Genomic DNA, 18,665 nt, shown 5'->3' on the forward strand with positions numbered 1-18,665 from the left:
CAAAACTAAAACTTGATCACCTGGTGCAAAAGAACGGCCAACAGCCTTTTTGTCATAATGCAACTTCATGCGTTTTTGAGTAGAGGAGAGAGACTTTTGGGCTAATGCACCTGCAGTGTGCAGTCTCTCCCGCATCTTACTGACATAATCCAACACATTTTTAGGGGCGCTACTGGGTGTAGGAGATAAGATATGCTCCTTCAAAACCTTTAGCGGACCCCGTGGGGTGTGTCCAAACACAAGGTCAGCAGGGCTGAACCCTAAGGACTCTTGTATTGTTTCCCTAATAGCAAATAAGACAAAGGGCACCCCCTCATCCCAATCAGTACTGGTATCCATGCAATACTTGCGTAGCATTGCCTTCAGCGTCTGATGCCAGCGTTCGAGAGCCCCTTGACTCTCTGGATGATACGGACTGGAGACCTGATGGGAAATACACAGCGTCTTTAACACACTAGAGAACAGCTTTGACATAAAGTTGGATCCCTGGTCAGTTTGGATTACTTTAGGGAGTCCAAACGTAGAGAAGAACTTCACTAATGCCTTCACCACAGTCTTAGCCGTTATTGTCCGTAGAGGAATAGCCTCTGGGTATCGAGTAGCACTGCACATTATTGTTAGTAAGAACTGGTTACCTGACCTGGTTTTCGGCAATGGACCTACACAATCAATTATCACTTTTTCAAACGGTTCCCCCACCACAGGAATCGGGCAGAGCGGCGCACGTGGAACTGTTTGATTCGCTTTCCCAGTGAGTTGACGTACGTGGCATGTCTTACAGAATTGGACAACGTCAGACTTCAAACCTGGCCAAAAAAAATGTCGAAGGACTCGGTTATAAGTCTTCGTGATCCCTAAGTGTCCGGACCACGCCTGGTCATGGGCGAGTGACAGCACCTGCTGTCGGAATGGTGTAGGAACAACCACTTGACACACTTCACTCCAGTCACTAACGGTGTCATGAGCTGCCCATTTACGCATCAAAACTCCTGCTTCCATAAAGTAGGCAGTCTCTTTAGTTTTAGCTTCCTCAATGGAAGTTACCGAAGCAAAACACTTGCGAAGACTGATGTCTCCCTTTTGACATTCAATCACCTTCTCGGGGGTGACAGTCAAAAGAATGTCATGTAATTGGGGCGCGATTTCACTTCCCCTGGGCTGTTTGTCAGAGGTGATCAGCTTCTTAGAGGTAGTACACAACCCATCCTCTTGATCAACTTCTTTAAACAAAACAGTTTGACAAATCTATCACGTCACCCATTTGTCTTGCCTGAGCACGAGTGACAGCACAAGCGGGGAACACATGGGGATAACTCTGTGCCAACTCATTGGAGAGAGAGTGGTCACTTTTATCCAACACTTCCAATACGGGTACTACCTTTCCTCCAGCAATATCGTTACCCATTATAAAGGTCACACCTTTTACTGGCAACTTAGGACATACCCCTACTCTGAATATTCCACTGATTAACTCAGAGTGTACATTCACAAAGTGCAACGGCACTGGGACAAAACCCATTTCAATACCCTGAACTAACACACTGGAACCACAGTATGTATTGTCGGATAAGGGCAACACATCAAACAATATAAATGACTGCGCCGCCCCTGTATCTCTAAGGATTTTAACAGGACGCTGAGATGCTTCGTCATTCGCTATGGACACAAACCCCTCAAAAATGAACGGTTCGTAACTGCGGTCGGGTACTGAGACTTTCAAACTACATTTACTCTGAGGCACCTGTTTTGTTTCAGACCTCACAACAGTACGAATTAGCCCAACACCTGTTGGCGGCTTGGCACGAAAAGGCATCCCTTGTTTTGCGTTTTAGTAGGAAGCAATCATTAATCACATGTCCCACTTTATGACAATAGAAACAGGGACGCTCATTTTTCTGGCGTGCTTGATATACTGTGGGCCGACTGGGACTAAAAGTAGGCAACTCAGTAGCTCTACTCTCAGTATGAGCCGAAAACACACTCTTGTGCGTCAACACAAACTCGTCTGCCAACACAGACGCTTCTGACAGGGGAGGATACTTTCTGTTCATTTAGGTATACTACAATGCGTTCGGGTAAGCAATTTTTAAACTCTTCCAACAAAATTAACTCCCGGAGAGAGTTGAAATCAGTTACCTTACTAGCAGCATGCCATTTATCAAACAGATTTCCCTTGTCTCTAGCAAATTCCACATAAGTCTTACTAGGAGACTTTCTATGAGACCTAAATCTCTGTCGGTATGCCTCAGGCACAAGCTCATAAGCACGAAGAACGGTAGCTTTGACCACTTCATAGTTCAAACTATCTTCCAAAGGTAGCGCTGATAAAACCTCTTGGGCTTTTCCAGTTAATTTACACTGAAGTAATAAGCACCATACTTCTTCAGGCCATTTCAAGGCTACGGCTATACGTTCAAACACACAAAAATAGGAGTCAACCTCTGATTCTCTAAACAAAGGTACTAAGGCAATCTGCCTACTAATGTCAAACGTGTTGGAAGCTCCAGCTGGTGAGGACGACTCACTAACAGGCACAGTAGGAACAAAGGCTAGCCTCGCTGTCTCTGCCTCCAATTCCATTTGGCGCATTTTGAAATCCATCTGCCGCTGTTCTCTTTCTGCCTCTATTTTACAGATTTCCAACTGCCGCTGTTCTCTTTCTTTTTCAGCCTCTATTTTACAGATTTCTAACTGGAGATTTTCTCGCCTATTTTGGGCTCTCTCTTCCGCTTCCAGTTGAAACTGTATAGAACGGACATCCCTTCTGGCATCACCAGTTGACAGTGGGGAGAGCGGATCAAAACGGGGCAATGTGGCTGGAGCTTTAGCCTCGCCTTCGGTCTCAGAAACCGACGGGCTTACAGGAGCAGCAACATCCCCTACAGGGGTAGTAGGTTCAGGCAGCGGTAACACAAGCACCTGCTCTTCTAACAATACATTTAACACTAGTTTCTTAACCTCCGCCTTAACTAAATTGTGCGAAATAGACAATGAATAATGGTCAGCCAAGGTCATTAAATCACTTTTTACGACACTTATTAAACACCTCCCACGACGGGTTATCCAAAAAGGATTGTACATCAAAAGTAGCCATTGTAAACTACTACACCAAACACAAGAGCCAACAAATAGCTAATGCTATGACGCTCAACACTGAACTAACCACAAACTAAACTAGTCACCCATACTCACAAATCACAGAAAGCTCAGTGCAGCAGGGTCCGGGGGGGTTTAATGGTATCCCGGATGAGCCCCCATTATGTTACGCACGCCTCTAGAAAGATGGAACGCAACACCCTGCTACAACTCAACTCTCCTTGTTGTGAATAAGGTAGGGAAGTGTAGGTGTGAACAAGTATGACGAATAGGCAGAGAATACCGTTAACAGGGAATTTATTCCTTCACGTGATAAGGTTTGGGAAAAAGGGGCTGGACGGAACCAAAGCAAAGAAAGTAAATATCAAAGCCCCCTCTCCTACCTTACCTGACTACCCACTACTTACCTATCTAGCACCACCTGGTGCACTAACCAAAATACAGGGGATGGTCCGCCCAGGTCTTTCCTAGTGTGCATAGACAGCAAACTACTACAGGTATATGTATGCCCGCGGGCCTCTTGCCTAAACACTCCCTAGGTGCCTTCCCCTTCCCCCTGGGAACAAATGAAACAGAATTACACAAATGTAAGTCAATAATCAAAACACTGCATCCTATTGACACACACAACCAATCAGCTCCCTCAGCAACAACGGACACAGTACATACCAAAATTCTTGGAAACAACCAACATGCTATAACCCTCAGCCATTAGCCTTGTCTCTCAGCAATCATCTCCCTTCTGAGCAACAGAACTGGGGCTTATATAGCTTCAGAAGAAGTTAGTAATTGGAGACAGCTGCGTCCTGATGAGGGGGGCGGGGTCAGCTCTCCAAACAATCAATGTTGATTGACCAATCAGCTGCTCGTTGAGAACTTCAGGAATCCATCTCCTGAAATACATACATGATAATACACAAACCACAACAGAACCTGGGGAACGTAACACCAGGGACATGTGAAAGACCAGCCTGACCTCTCCCCTCTTTGGGCCCCAAGTGACTGAGCCCTAGCTAAGGGAAGACGTGCAACTGTCAACACCAGAGTCCAAAGGGATACATTCTAATGACAAGTATCTCACATAAGCATATTATGCAAAAAAAACATCTTAATTATCTATGTTACCCAACTAATTCTGATTCATCCGCCACAGTAGTCATTCAGAAATCATGTTCAACACTATTATTGCACACAGATTGAGTCCATTTTATTTATTATGTGACTTTTTACTCCCAAACTTATTTAGGCTTGCCACAACAAAGGGGTTGAATACTTATTGACTCAAGACATTTCAGCTTTAAATTTGTAATTCATTTGGAAAAATGCACCACAAAATTATTCCACTTTGACTTTAAAAATCTTAATTTAATCAATTTAAACCTAGGTTGTAACACAACAAAATGTGGAAAAAGTCAAGGGGTGTGAATACTTTCTGAAGGCACCATACATTGAAAAATCCATTACCAGAATGTCATTGTCATAACTCATGTTTCTTCCATTGTTAAATTCCCTTTCCCTTACATACTTTGATAGATTTTGGGTGGTTGGTCTTATTCTACACTGCCTCATGTCTGTGCTTGGTATGTATTGTGGTCAGGGCTCAGTGTGTTTCAGTGTGCAGCAGTGGCTCTGAACGTCACCGTGCGAGAGCTGGAGAGAAGTGTGGCCCCCAGTCAGATGAGACTCCACACACTACGCAAGAAGCAGATAATGGAAACACTGGAGTGTCTGCTGCAAATGGGAAGCTACCATCACACTCTGGTCAGTGTCTACGGATGATATAGGCTGCTAAAGTTTGGAATTTGGAAGTCATAATGTGTTCATTTAGGTTATTAAGCTAAGAATGTATTAAGTTTGAATGAATCCACACAAAGATATACGGTAGATCCTGGAGTATTTAAAGAACCATTCATGCTCTGTTTGCTTAAGCCTTAAAGTGCAGGAGATAAAAATGCTGTCAACTACTCTCCCTCAGGATAATCGCTGTGGGGAGAATGCAAATGAAGTGGGAAGCAAAATGGAGTCCTACAAGTTTATGCAAGGAGTGGTCTCCAGACCCAGTAAGGTAAGCTACTTCTAAACTTCAGTATTTTTCATATGATTGCGATGGGGGGGTTGTAGACCAAAAAATACTCTACATTTGAGTTTATCTTTGTTTCACACTGTTTTATTGAACACACAAATGCAAATGATAATTTCTTGCTGTTCTTGCTGTTTTTGATGTATCGAAAAACACCGTTTTATTTGGTTACAGTTTGATTTCATAGGGTCCTCGATAAATTGAGTAATTTCCAAAATCTATTAGATTCATGGTTTTAATTTGGTTTTAATCTCTTTCTTAGGGGAACTATGTGACCTAGATTGGGTGTCCATCCACATAGCTGTTCCTTATGAAATGATGTGTGCATCTGCCAAGCAAGGCATACCAGAGAACTGACAGTAAATGTTTCTGAGTTGTTACAAGCTTGAACTTGTCTTGGAAAAGGTAAATGTGGTTCAGAAAGTCTTTAATTTTGTAATACCTAATTCTTTGTTAGGTGGCTTTAAAAGTGAGAGGCTTTCTTCAAGGCAAGGTACAGTTCTTATGTAAAGCATCCAAAGTTTTATGTAAGCTAAAACACGATTGTAAATTGAGTGTTTTGCAATAAGACTTTGGTTGCACATTCGCTGGTTTCTGTGAAACTTCCACTGTTTGTTACATTAAAGTAACAACATGTAAATGCAAGTTAAGCTAAATGTTATTTGGTAAATGTGATATTTGTGTTGTATGTAATACAACAAGAGAGTCATATTCTTACACACTTACTTCTAGGAGGGAAAGTGATCATGTTCAAAGCAGCCAGTTTAGGCTGGAAAGTAGAAACCAAGTCGCCAACATGTTGTTACACGGGTGAATACTCTCCTATCATACTACATTACAAAGGTGTGTGGAGTATGACACCAATTATACGTGTGTGTCTGTGTGTGTGTCTGTGTGTATGTGTGTGCGAGTGTGTGCGTGTGTGTTTTTCTATAATGAATACCAAGGTTATCAACAGTGTTCTTATATGTACAGTGCCTTGCGAAAGTATTCGGCCCCCTTGAACTTTTCGACCCTTTGCCACATTTCAGGCTTCAAACATAAAGATAGAAAACTGTAATTTTTTGTGAAGAATCCACAACAAGTGGGACACAATCATGAAGTGGAACGAAATTTATTGGATATTTCAAACTTTTTTAACAAATAAAAAACTGAAAAATTGGGCGTGCAAAATTATTCAACCCCTTTACTTTCAGTGCAGCAAACTCTCTCCAGAAGTTCAGTGAGGATCTCTGAATGATCCAATGTTGACCTAAATGACTAATGATGATAAATAGAATCCACCTGTGTGTAATCAAGTCTCCGTATAAATGCACCTGCTCTGTGATAGTCTCAGAGGTCCGTTTAAAGCGCAGAGAGCATCATGAAGAACAAGGAACACACCAGGCAGGTCCGAGATACTGTTGTGGAGAAGTTTAAAGCCGGATTTGGATACAAAAAGATTTCCCAAGCTTTAAACATCCCAAGGAGCACTGTGCAAGCGATAATATTGAAATGGAAGGAGTATCAGACCACTGCAAATCTACGAAGACCCGGCCGTCCCTCTAAACTTTCAGCTCAGACAAGGAGAAGACTGATCAGAGATGCAGCCAAGAGGCCCATGATCACTCTGGATGAACTGCAGAGATCTACAGCTGAGGTGGGAGACTCTGTCCATAGGACAACAATCAGTCGTATACTGCACAAATCTGGCCTTTATGGAAGAGTGGCAAGAAGAAAGCCATTTCTTAAAGATATCCATAAAAAGTGTCGTTTAAAGTTTGCCACTAGCCACCTGGGAGACACACCAAACATGTGGAAGAAGGTGCTCTGGTCAGATGAAACCAAAATCAAACTTTTTGGCAACAATGCAAAACGTTATGTTTGGCGTAAAAGCAACACAGCTCATCACCCTGAACACACCATCCCCACTGTCAAACATGGTGGTGGCAGCATCATGGTTTGGGCCTGCTTTTCTTCAGCAGGGGCAGGGAAGATGGTTAAAATTGATGGGAAGATGGATGGAGCCAAATAGAGGACCATTCTGGAAGAAAACCTGATGGAGTCTGCAAAAGACCTGAGACTGGGACGGAGATTTGTCTTCCAACAAGACAATGATCCAAAACATAAAGCATAATCTACAATGGAATGGTTCACAAATAAACATATCCAGGTGTTAGAATGGCCAAGTCAAAGTCCAGACCTGAATCCAATCGAGAATCTGTGGAAAGAACTGAAAACTGCTGTTCACAAACGCTCTCCATCCAACCTCACTGAGCTCGAGCTGTTTTGCAAGGAGGAATGGGCAAAAATGTCAGTCTCTCGATGTGCAAAACTGATAGAGACATACCCCAAGCGACTTACAGCTGTAATCGCAGCAAAAGGTGGCGCTACAAAGTATTAACTTAAGGGGGCTGAATAATTTTGCACGGCCAATTTTTCAGTTTTTTATTTGTTAAAAAAGTTTGAAATATCCAATAAATTTCGTTCCACTTCATAATTGTGTCCCACTTGTTGTTGATTCTTCACAAAAAATTACAGTTTTATATCTTTATGTTTGAAGCCTGAAATGTGGCAAAAGGTCGAAAAGTTCAAGGGGGCCGAATACTTTCGCAAGGCACTGTATATAGGCCTATATGGTGAACGTTAAAGGTGCAACCCATAAGTTCATCTCAGCTGATGGAGAGGGTCATTGCAAGTTCAAAACAAAAAAAGTAGTGGAACAGGCACAGTCATTGGCATAAATAAAACTACATTGTATTTTGTGGCGTTTCCACAGGAGACATAGGAATTTACATATTACACTTTTGTTATACATTTTTGGCTGGTGTCATGTTATATTACCAACATGGTCATCTCGTACTAGACACATTCAAGGCATGTGGCATTGTGTGTGGTAACAGGTTTTTGAAATTGTAGTGAACTATCTTTTAAAAAAATAATTTAATAGACTATATCTTAAAGACATTCACCAAATATGATTTACTATGAACCAAAAAAGTTGCTCTTTATTTTACACAGTAAGTCAGCATTGCTCTTTTTGTATGGTTGACAGTACATTCAGATGGCAGTCAGGTAAACTAGTCCACTAGTACAGCCATGAATGTCTAATCTTTGTTGTTGTTATGGTGGAGCTTGGGTGTTAACCCTGAATTCCTTGACTAAAATCCTTTCTCATTTTATAATCCCAATGTTATGTTGGTTGTATACCGCATACTTTACGATAACACTTTATTAGTCCCTGAAAGGAGCTAATTTCTTCACTTAAAAATATTTGGTGGTTTGCACTGCATTGTTTTTGTAAATAATGGTTGTGATGTAGCTAGCTTCACTTCACCTCCAACAATTTAAAGCAGTTTTTATTTGCACTTATTCTTATTGTAGTAGTAGTAGTATATTTGTTAGTAATTTTTATTACACATATAGTACTATGTAGTTGTAGTGGTGTAGTTATTGTATTTGACATTTATTTTTGTTAAAGTTTTATGGTGGAGCTAGTAGTAATTGTGGTAGTAGTGTTGTGTGGCTGCAGTAGCAATGTAACTGTAGCTGCAATAGCAATTATAGGAGTAGCGGTAGAAGTAGTGAAAGATGTGGTGCAAAGAGAGTAGGAACAGTACTGGCTGGGATAGTACTTTAGTAGGAGTTGTATGGCGTTGGGGTTCACAGCATTCATATGAAGTGCATGAAAATCATTTTTATTTTTCTATTATGGTTTAATTATTGTTATTGTTTCGTACATGATCCATATGCGATTAAACGGGCTGAATAAGGGCTTTGTAGGTGGTGGAAATGTCCCTGATTTCTATGGAATATATTCCATTTCGATTCTATCCTGTCTGCCAACATATGGTGATAGAGCTCAACAATCCCCAATTCAACCACTGGTATGAATATACAGATGTAGGATCTTAATTTGAGCCAGTTTGTACAGCAGGAAAATAATCCTGCATCAATAGGAAATGGGAATTATTATGTGGATTATAATTAATGGACATTTTTGTAGGGATATATTGTTCATAAAGGAAAATCAAGTCTGAAATTTCATTGTGGAAATTCCAAACTTCAGAAGCCTTTTTAAACTTCAATACACTACACGTTTTCAATTTCCTGCATTGCAGGAAAGTTCTCCTGCAACAGGGTGATCAAATTAAGATCCTACATCTGTAAAGTAACTATTTCTCCCACTATAAAGAGACCATTATCTGTATGCTGGTGTTTGGTATGCAATGTTTTTATACTGCCCTACCAAGGAACTGCTCATTTGGTGGAAAATGTGTTAATGTCATTTTTGATACATTAAATACATGCTTAATCATGTGGACAAGTATCATGCCTCTATTGTATTGTGTTTTGGAGAAAATGGGGTCATGTTAGCAGTAACTGTACAGTGCCTTGCGAAAGTATTCGGCCCCCTTGAACTTTTCGACCCTTTGCCACATTTCAGGCTTCAAACATAAAGATATAAAACTGTAATTTTTTGTGAAGAATCAACAACAAGTGGGACACAATCATGAAGTGGAACGAAATTTATTGGATATTTCAAACTTTTTTAACAAATAAAAAACTGAAAAATTGGGCGTGCAAAATTATTCAACCCCTTTACTTTCAGTGCAGCAAACTCTCTCCAGAAGTTCAGTGAGGATCTCTGAATGATCCAATGTTGACCTAAATGACTAATGATGATAAATAGAATCCACCTGTGTGTAATCAAGTCTCCGTATAAATGCACCTGCTCAGAGAGCATCATGAAGAACAAGGAACACACCAGGCAGGTCCGAGATACTGTTGTGGAGAAGTTTAAAGCCGGATTTGGATACAAAAAGATTTCCCAAGCTATAAACATCCCAAGGAGCACTGTGCAAGCGATAATATTGAAATGGAAGGAGTATCAGACCACTGCAAATCTACGAAGACCCGGCCGTCCCTCTAAACTTTCAGCTCATACAAGGAGAAGACTGATCAGAGATGCAGCCAAGAGGCCCATGATCACTCTGGAAGAACTGCAGAGATCTACAGCTGAGGTGGGAGACTCTGTCCATAGGACAACAATCAGTCGTATACTGCACAAATCTGGCCTTTATGGAATAGTGGCAAGAAGAAAGCCATTTCTTAAAGATATCCATAAAAAGTGTCGTTAAAAGTTTGCCACTAGCCACCTGGGCGACACACCAAACATGTGGAAGAAGGTGCTCTGGTCAGATGAAACCAAAATCGAACTTTTTGGCAACAATGCAAAACGTTATGTTTGGCGTAAAAGCAACACAGCTCATCACCCTGAACACACCATCCCCACTGTCAAACATGGTGGTGGCAGCATCATGGTTTGGGCCTGCTTTTCTTCAGCAGGGGCAGGGAAGATGGTTAAAATTGATGGGAAGATGGATGGAGCCAAATAGAGGACCATTCTGGAAGAAAACCTGATGGACTCTGCAAAAGACCTGAGACTGGGACGGAGATTTGTCTTCCAACAAGACAATGATCCAAAACATAAAGCATAATCTACAATGGAATGGTTCACAAATAAACATATCCAGGTGTTAGAATGGCCAAGTCAAAGTCCAGACCTGAATCCAATCGAGAATCTGTGGAAAGAACTGAAAACTGCTGTTCACAAACGCTCTCCATCCAACCTCACTGAGCTCGAGCTGTTTTGCAAGGAGGAATGGGCAAAAATGTCAGTCTCTCGATGTGCAAAACTGATAGAGACATACCCCAAGCGACTTACAGCTGTAATCGCAGCAAAAGGTGGCGCTACAAAGTATTAACTTAAGGGGGCTGAATAATTTTGCACGCCCAATTTTTCAGTTTTTTATTTGTTAAAAAAGTTTGAAATATCCAATAAATTTCGTTCCACTTCATGATTGTGTCCCACTTGTTGTTGATTCTTCACAAAAAAATTACAGTTTTATATCTTTATGTTTGAAGCCTGAAATGTGGCAAAAGGTCGAAAAGTTCAAGGGGGCCGAATACTTTCGCAAGGCACTGTATAAAGTTACTGTGAAACCAATAAAAAACAATAATAAAATATATTTTTCTCAGTTCCACACTTTGAGTAGTTACTGCCTTTTAGCTTGGTAGGGCAGAATACCAGTCAAAGGTTTGGACAAACCTGCTCATTCAAGGGTTTTTCTTTCTTTCTTTTTTATATTATAGAATAATAGTGAAGACATCAAAACTATGAAATAGCATGTATGGAATCATGTAGTAACCCAAAAAGTGTTAAACAAATCTAAATATATTTCAGATTTTTCAAAGTAGACAGCTTTGCACACTCTTGGCATTCTCTCAAACAGCTTCATGAGGAATGCTTTTCCAACAGTCTTGAAGGAGTTCCCACATATACTAAGCACTTGTTGGCTGCTGGGTGATTGTAGAGACCAGGTCATCTGATGCAGTACTCCATCACTCTCCTTCTCGGTCCAATAGCCCTTACAGAGCCTGGAGGTGTGTTTTGGGTCATGGTCCTGTTGAAAAACAAATGATAGTCCCACTAAGTGCATACCAGATGAAATGGCATATATCTGCAGAATGCTGTGGTAGCCATGCTGGTTAAGTGTGCCTTGATTTCGAAATAATTCACTGACAGTGTCACCAGCAAAGCACGCCCCCACCATCACACCTCCGCCTCCATGCTTCACAGTGGGAACCACACAGGCAGAGAACATCTGTTCACCTACTCTGCGTCTCACAAAGACATGGCGGTTGGAACCAAAAATCTAAAATTGGGACTCATCAGACCAAAGAACAGATTTACACCGGTCTAATGTCCATTGCTCGAGTTTCTTGGCCCAAGCAAGTCTCTTCTTAATATTGGTGTCTTTTAGTAGTGGTTTCTTTGCAGCAATTTGACCATGAAGGCCCGATTTACGCAGTCTCCTCTGAACAGTTGATGTTGAGATGTGTCTGTTACTTGAAGTCTGTGAAGCATTTACAGTTGAAGTTGGAAGTTTACATACACCTTAGCCAAATTGTCACGGTTGTCGTAAGGAGAAGCGAACCAAAGTGCAGCGTGTGTGTCGTTCCACATTTTATTTACATTGTGAAACTATGCGATACATAAACATAAACTAAAGAACAACACAACAAACCGTGACGCAGAGTTGAAACATACACTACTCAAAAAACAATCTCCCACAAACCCAGGTGGAAAAAAACCCTACTTAAGTATGACCTCCAATTAGAGACAACGAGGACCAGCTGCCTCTAATTGGAGATCATCCCAAACAAAACCCAACATAGAAATACAAAACTAGAACCTGACAACATAGAAAAACTAAACTAGAACACCCCCCCTGTCACACCCTGACCTACTCTACCATAGAAAATAACAGCTTTCTATGGTCAGGACGTGACACAAATACATTTAAACTCAGTTTTTCACAATTCCTGACGTTTAATCCTAGTAACAATTCCCTGTCTTAGGTCAGTTAGGATCACCACTTTATTTTAAGAATGTGAAATGTCAGAATAATAGTAGAGAGAATTATTTATTTCAGCTTTTATTTATTTCATCACATTCCCAGTGGGTCAGAAGTACACTCAATTACTTACACTCAATTAGTAGCATTGTCTTTAAATTGTTTAACTTGGGTCAAACCTTTCGGGTAGCCTTCCACAAGCTTCCCACAATAAGTTGGGTGAATTTTGGCCCATTCCTCCTAACAGAGCTGGTGTAATTGAGTCAGGCTTGTAGGCTTCCTTGCTCGTACACGCTTTTTCAGTTCTGCCCACACATTTTCTATAGGACTGAGGTCAGGGCTTTGTGATGGCCACTCCAATAGCTTGACTTTGTTGTCCTTAAGCGATTTTGCCACAACTTTGGAAGTATGCTTGGGGTCATTGTCCATTTGGAAGACCCATTTGCGACCAAGCTTTAACTTCCTGACTAATGTCTTGAGATGTTGCTTCAATATATCCACATAATTTCCGTTCCTCATGATGCCATCTATTTTGTGAAATGTACCAGTCCCTCCTGCAGCAAAGCACCCCCGTAACATGATGCTGCCACCCCCGTGCATCATGGTTGGGATGGTGTTTTTCGGCTTGCAAGCCTCCCCCTTTTCCCTCCAAACGTAAGTGTTCATTATGGCCAAACAGTTATATTTTTGTTTCATCAGACCAGAGGACATTTCTCCAAAAAGTACGATCTTCATCCCCATGTGCAGTTGCAAACCGTAGTCTGGCTTCACAAGGCCCTTTGCTGTTGTTCTGAGATTGATTTGCACATTTCGCACCAAAATACGTTAATCTCTAGGAGACAGAATGCGTCTCTTTCCTGAGTGGTATGACGGCTCCGTGGTCCCATGGTGTTTATACTTGCGTACTATTGTTTGTAAAGATGAACGTGGTACCTTCGTGCTCCTAGATCTTAGTGCTGCTTTTGATACCATCGATCACCACATTCTTTTGGAGAGATTGGAAACCCAAATTGGTCTACATGGACAAGTTCTGGCCTGGTTTAGATCTTATCTGTCGGAAAGATATCAGTTTGTCTCTGTGAATGGTTTGTCCTCTGACAAATCAACTGTAAATTTTGGTGTTTCTCAAGGTTTCGTTTTAGGACCACTATTGTTTTCACTATATATTTTACCACTTGGGGATGTCATTCGAAAACATAATGTTAAATTTCACTGCTATGCGGATGACACACAGCTGTACATTTCAATGAAACATGGTGAAGCCCCAAAATTGCCCTCGCTAGAAGCCTGTGTCTCAGACATAAGGAAGTGGATGGCTGCAAACTTTATACTTTTAAACTGGGACAAAACATAGATGCTTGTTCTAGGTCCCAAGAAACAAAGAGATCTTCTGTTGAACCTGACAATTAATCTGGATGGTTGTACAGTCATCTCAAATAAAACTGTGAAGGACCTCAGCGTTACTCTGGACCCTGATCTCTCTTTTGAAGAACATATCAAGACTGTTTCAAGGACAGCTTTTTTCCATCTACGTAACATTGCAAAAATCAAAAACTTTCTGTCCAAAAATGACGCAGAAACATTTATCCATGCCTTTGTTACTTCTAGGTTGGACTACTGCAATGCTTTACTTTCCGGCTACCCGGATAAAGCACTAAATAAACTTCAGTTAGTGCTAAATACGGCTGCTAGAATCCTGACTAGAACCAAACATTTTTATCATATTACTCCAGTGCTAGCCTCCCTACACTGGCTTCCTGTTAAGGCAAGGGCTGATTTCAAGGTTTTACTGCTAACCTACAAAGCATTACATGGGCTTGCTCCTACCTATCTTTCCGATTTGGTCCTGCCGTACATACCTACACGTACGCTACGGTCACAAGACGCGGGCCTCCTAATTGTTCCTAGAATTTCTAAGCAAACAGCTGGAGGCAGGGCTTTCTCCTATAGAGCTCCATTTTTATGGAATAGTCTGCCTACCCATGTGAGAGACGCAGACTCAGTCTCAACCTTTAAGTCTTTACTGAAGACACATCTCTTCAGTAGGTCCTATGATTAAGTGTAGTCTGGCCCAGGGGTGTGAAGGTGAACGGAAAGGCTGGAGCAACGAACCGCCCTTGCTGTCTCTGCCTGGCCGGTTTCCCCTCTTTCCACTGGGATTCTCTGCCTCTCTGCCTCTCTCTGAGTCACTGGCTTACTGGTGTTCTTCCATGCCGTCCCTGGGAGGGGTGCGTCACTTGAGTGGGTTGAGTCACTGACGTGGTCTTCCTGTCTGGGTTGGCGCCCCCCCCCCCCTTGGGTTGTGCCGTGGCGGAGATCTTTGTGGGCTATACTCGGCCTTGTCTCGGGATGGTATGTTGGTGGTGGGAGATATCCCTCCAGTGGTGTGGGGGCTGTGCTTTGGCAAAGTGGGTGGGGTTATATCCTACCTGTTTGGCCCTGTCTGGGGGTTTCATCGGATGGGGCCACAGTGTCTCCTGACCCCTCCTGTCTCAGCCTCCAGTATTTATGCTGCAGTAGTTTATGTGTCGGGGGGCTAGGGTCAGTCTGTCACATCTGGAGTATTTCTCTTGTCTTTTCCGGTGTCCTGTGTGAATTTAAATATGCTCTCTCTAATTCTCTCTTTTTCTCTTTCTTTCTTTCTCTCTCTCGGAGGACCTGAGCCCTAGGACCATGCCTCAGGACTACCTGGCTTGATGACTCCTTGCTGTCCCCAGTTCACCTGGCCGTGCTGCTGCTCCAGTTCCAACTGTTCTGCCTGCGGCTATGGAACCCTGACCTGTTCACCGGACGTGCTACCTGTCCCAGACCTGCTGTACCAGACCTGCTGGAACCCTGACCTGTTCAACGGACGTGCTACCTGTCCCAGACCTGCTGCTTTCAACTCTCTAGAGACAGCAGGAGCGGTAGAGATACTCTCAAAGATCGGCTATGAAAAAGCCAACTGACACTTACTCTTGTGTTACTGACTTGTTGCACCCTCGACAACTACTATGATTATTATTATTTGACCATGCTGGTCATTTATGAACATTTGAACATCTTGGCCATGTGCTGTTATAATCTCCACCTGGCACAGCCAGAAGAGGACTGGCCACCCTTCATAGCCTGGTTCCTCTCTAGGTTTTGTCCTAGGTTTTGTCCTTTCTAGGGAGTTTATCCTAGCCACCGTGCTTCTACACCTGCATTGCTTGCTGTTTGGGGTTTTAGGCTGGGTTTCTGTACAGCACTTTGAGATATCAGCTGTTTAAAGGCACAGTCAACTTTGTGTATGTAAACTTCTAACCCACTGGAATTGTGATACAGTGAATTTTTTGTGAAATAATCTGTCTCTAAACAATTGTTGGAAAAATTACTTGTGTCATGCACAAAGTAGATGTCCTAACCGACTTGCCAAAACTATAGTTTGTTAACAAGACATTTGTGGAGTGGTTGAAAAACGAGTTTTAATGACTCCAACCAAAGTGTACGTAAACTTCCGACTTCAACAGTATTTGGGCTGCAATCTGAGGTGCAGTTAACTCTAACGAACTTATCCTCTGCAGCAGAGGTAACTTTGGGTCTTGCTTTCCTGTGGTGGAACTCATGAGAGCCAGTTTCATCATAGTGCTTGATGGTTTTTGCAATTTCACTTGAAGAAACTTTCTTGAAATGTTCCATATTGACTGACCTTCATGTCTTAAAGTAATGATGGACTGTCATTTCTCTTTGCTTATTTTAGCAGTTCTTGCCATAATATGGACTTAGTCTTTTACTAAATATACCTTTCTTAAAACAGATTTGCTCAAACGCATTAAAAATGAAATGAATTCGACAAATTCACTTTTAACAAGGTTTAACACTTTTTGGCATACTACTTGAGTCCATATGTGTTATTTCCTAAGTTTTAATGTCTTCACTATTATTCTACAATGTAGAAAATAGTCAAAATAAAGAAAAGTCCTTGAATGAGTAGTTACTGTATGTATTTGTATACATTTGATCAATATAGTTTTTTTTATTCAGAAAGAGCTAGATGAGATACAGTATATGCACAAGCCAGACCTTTGGAATTGATTGGAGATTTTCAAACTAAAATAATCAAGTTAAGCACACCGATCTCAGGTTACCATTCAGCTAACCTCGTCCCCTGGCTCAATTGCTACCGGTTCGACAGAGAGAGAGCTGGCTGGAGATGAGATTAGGATTCAGCCCACGGTAACAATGGAGTCATGCTAAAATACTGTAGCCGTCCATGTTCTTTATTTCTGTATTTGTGTGCAATTCTAATTTAGACTGGTTGTCTCAAGGCTTTGTTGATCAACGAATAAGCTGAAAACTGATAGGAACGCAAGCAGCTATAAGTTTGTTTTAGTCTTGCAGGAGGAGTGTTGTTGAACGAATGATGGGCTGTCACTCACATCTTTGAGTTTAGTGATGCCTGAGTGTATAAGAACTTACTGGTGGTGCACAGTTTCTGTATGGCTACATAGCTGGTGTTTGGCCCCTTTTAAGTTGATTTGTTTATACCACTTTCCCATGACCTTTATTATTAAAGATTAAAGCAATTTTACCTGATGGCCTTTGCCTTGTTTCAGTCCGATGATTACAGTGTTGGTGCCATTCTTACACAGTTCAGCTCTCCATATTGTAAGGAATTCTATAATGTATAATTTGCAGAGTCTTGCTGGCCAGATCCACAATGATCTCACACGTTTACATTTTCATTCACGCAACCTTGTCTCAGCATTTCATATTATTCTGTACGTAAATCCAAGACACTCCATTTGTAACTCGTTTCAGGAAACTAGGCGTATGTCGCACGTCACCACCTCACAATTATTTTTATTAAAATGCTTTTTTGGCAGAAATGCCTTCTGGAACATGTGAACTTTCATGTGCCTTAATATCAAACTTGTATGCCATCTGTAAATACAAAATACAATTGTTGAATTACGAACCTAGTTGATTTAGCCACGGAAAAAGTCAAAAACCTTCCTGCTAGCCATGATTGGCTGAGATAATAAATGGACTGGACATGCCGAGAGAGGAGTTTGGATTGGTCTGCCATGTAGCACCTTCTGTCTATAACATGAGCTGCTCGGTATGTGTAGATAATCCTTTCTACTGCAGTTTTTTTTTAAGATATCATGGATAACCGCAAAAGGGTTTCTCCGGATTATATCTTCAAATTAAGAGAAACCATGGCATCCGTGACAGAGTGGGAGAAAGATCTGATGATTCTTATGGCATTGCACACGGTCAGAGTGACTTGACGCAATGGGCCAAGCAAGCTGCACAAACAAAACGGAAACGACACAGTACGTCTTATTTAATGAAAGGGGTTGCAGTCTGCCATGAAGTGTTCATCCATGTATACGTGTAACAGGGTTATATTGGTGATTCCCCTTGCCACTTTATTGTTAAGCCAATGGGTTTTTAGTTTTATTTTTGTCTTGCCTTCACCTACTCAACATGGCATCTTATTGGCTGGTTTGCGTAGCTTGCTTACGAGGGAGGATGTTTCAGTTAGAATCGTCCCAGTGAACAAGCACCAAACCAGCGGTAAGTTGTTGGTTGCAAAGCACTGTACGTCAAAAGTGATTTTTATACTCCCAAGTGATGATTTAAATGTACAATTTATATCAATTTGTTTGTAAATGTTATTCGAACATCACACATAAGATGCAGCGGTTTTTGATGAATATTTGTTGTACATTTTGTTGTAGAGAATTCCAGCTAATACTAGCTAGCAACTTACTGTGTCTGGTGGGGGGATTGTATATTTTGTACAGTGCGTGAGTGCAGAGTTGGATGGTGAGCCGTGCATTGCATGACGTGCAATTTTGTGCTGTTCCTATCAGGTACATTGCTAAAGATATTATATTGTAATTGTATTATTTTGGAAACTACATTGCCCAGTGAACAAGCACCAAACCAGCGTGTGTGAGTGCAGAGTTGGATGGTGAGCCGTGCATTGCATGACGTGCAATTTTGTGCTGTTCCTATCAGAATAAAGCTCCATGACTGGTGTTACAAGTTGGAGTTCGTGTGGATGATTGATTGTACACAACAAAGAAGAGTACTGTTACATACGGGTAAGATTCTGG

General features: G+C 41.6%; 1 long non-coding RNA gene across 1 annotated transcript; it reads left to right on the plus strand.

The window, feature by feature from the left end:
- Nucleotides 1-4,584: 4,584 nt before the first annotated feature.
- LOC123729274 (uncharacterized) lies at nt 4,585-15,290 on the plus strand. The gene is made up of 3 exons (XR_006760984.1): nt 4,585-4,857; nt 5,072-5,161; nt 15,232-15,290. It is a non-coding gene; the product is annotated as an uncharacterized lncRNA (long non-coding RNA).
- The last annotated feature ends 3,375 nt before the right edge of the window (nt 15,291-18,665 follow it).

This window comes from Salmo salar, chromosome ssa20 (assembly GCF_905237065.1).
Source record: "Salmo salar chromosome ssa20, Ssal_v3.1, whole genome shotgun sequence".
NCBI classification, from domain to species: Eukaryota; Metazoa; Chordata; class Actinopteri; order Salmoniformes; family Salmonidae; genus Salmo; species Salmo salar.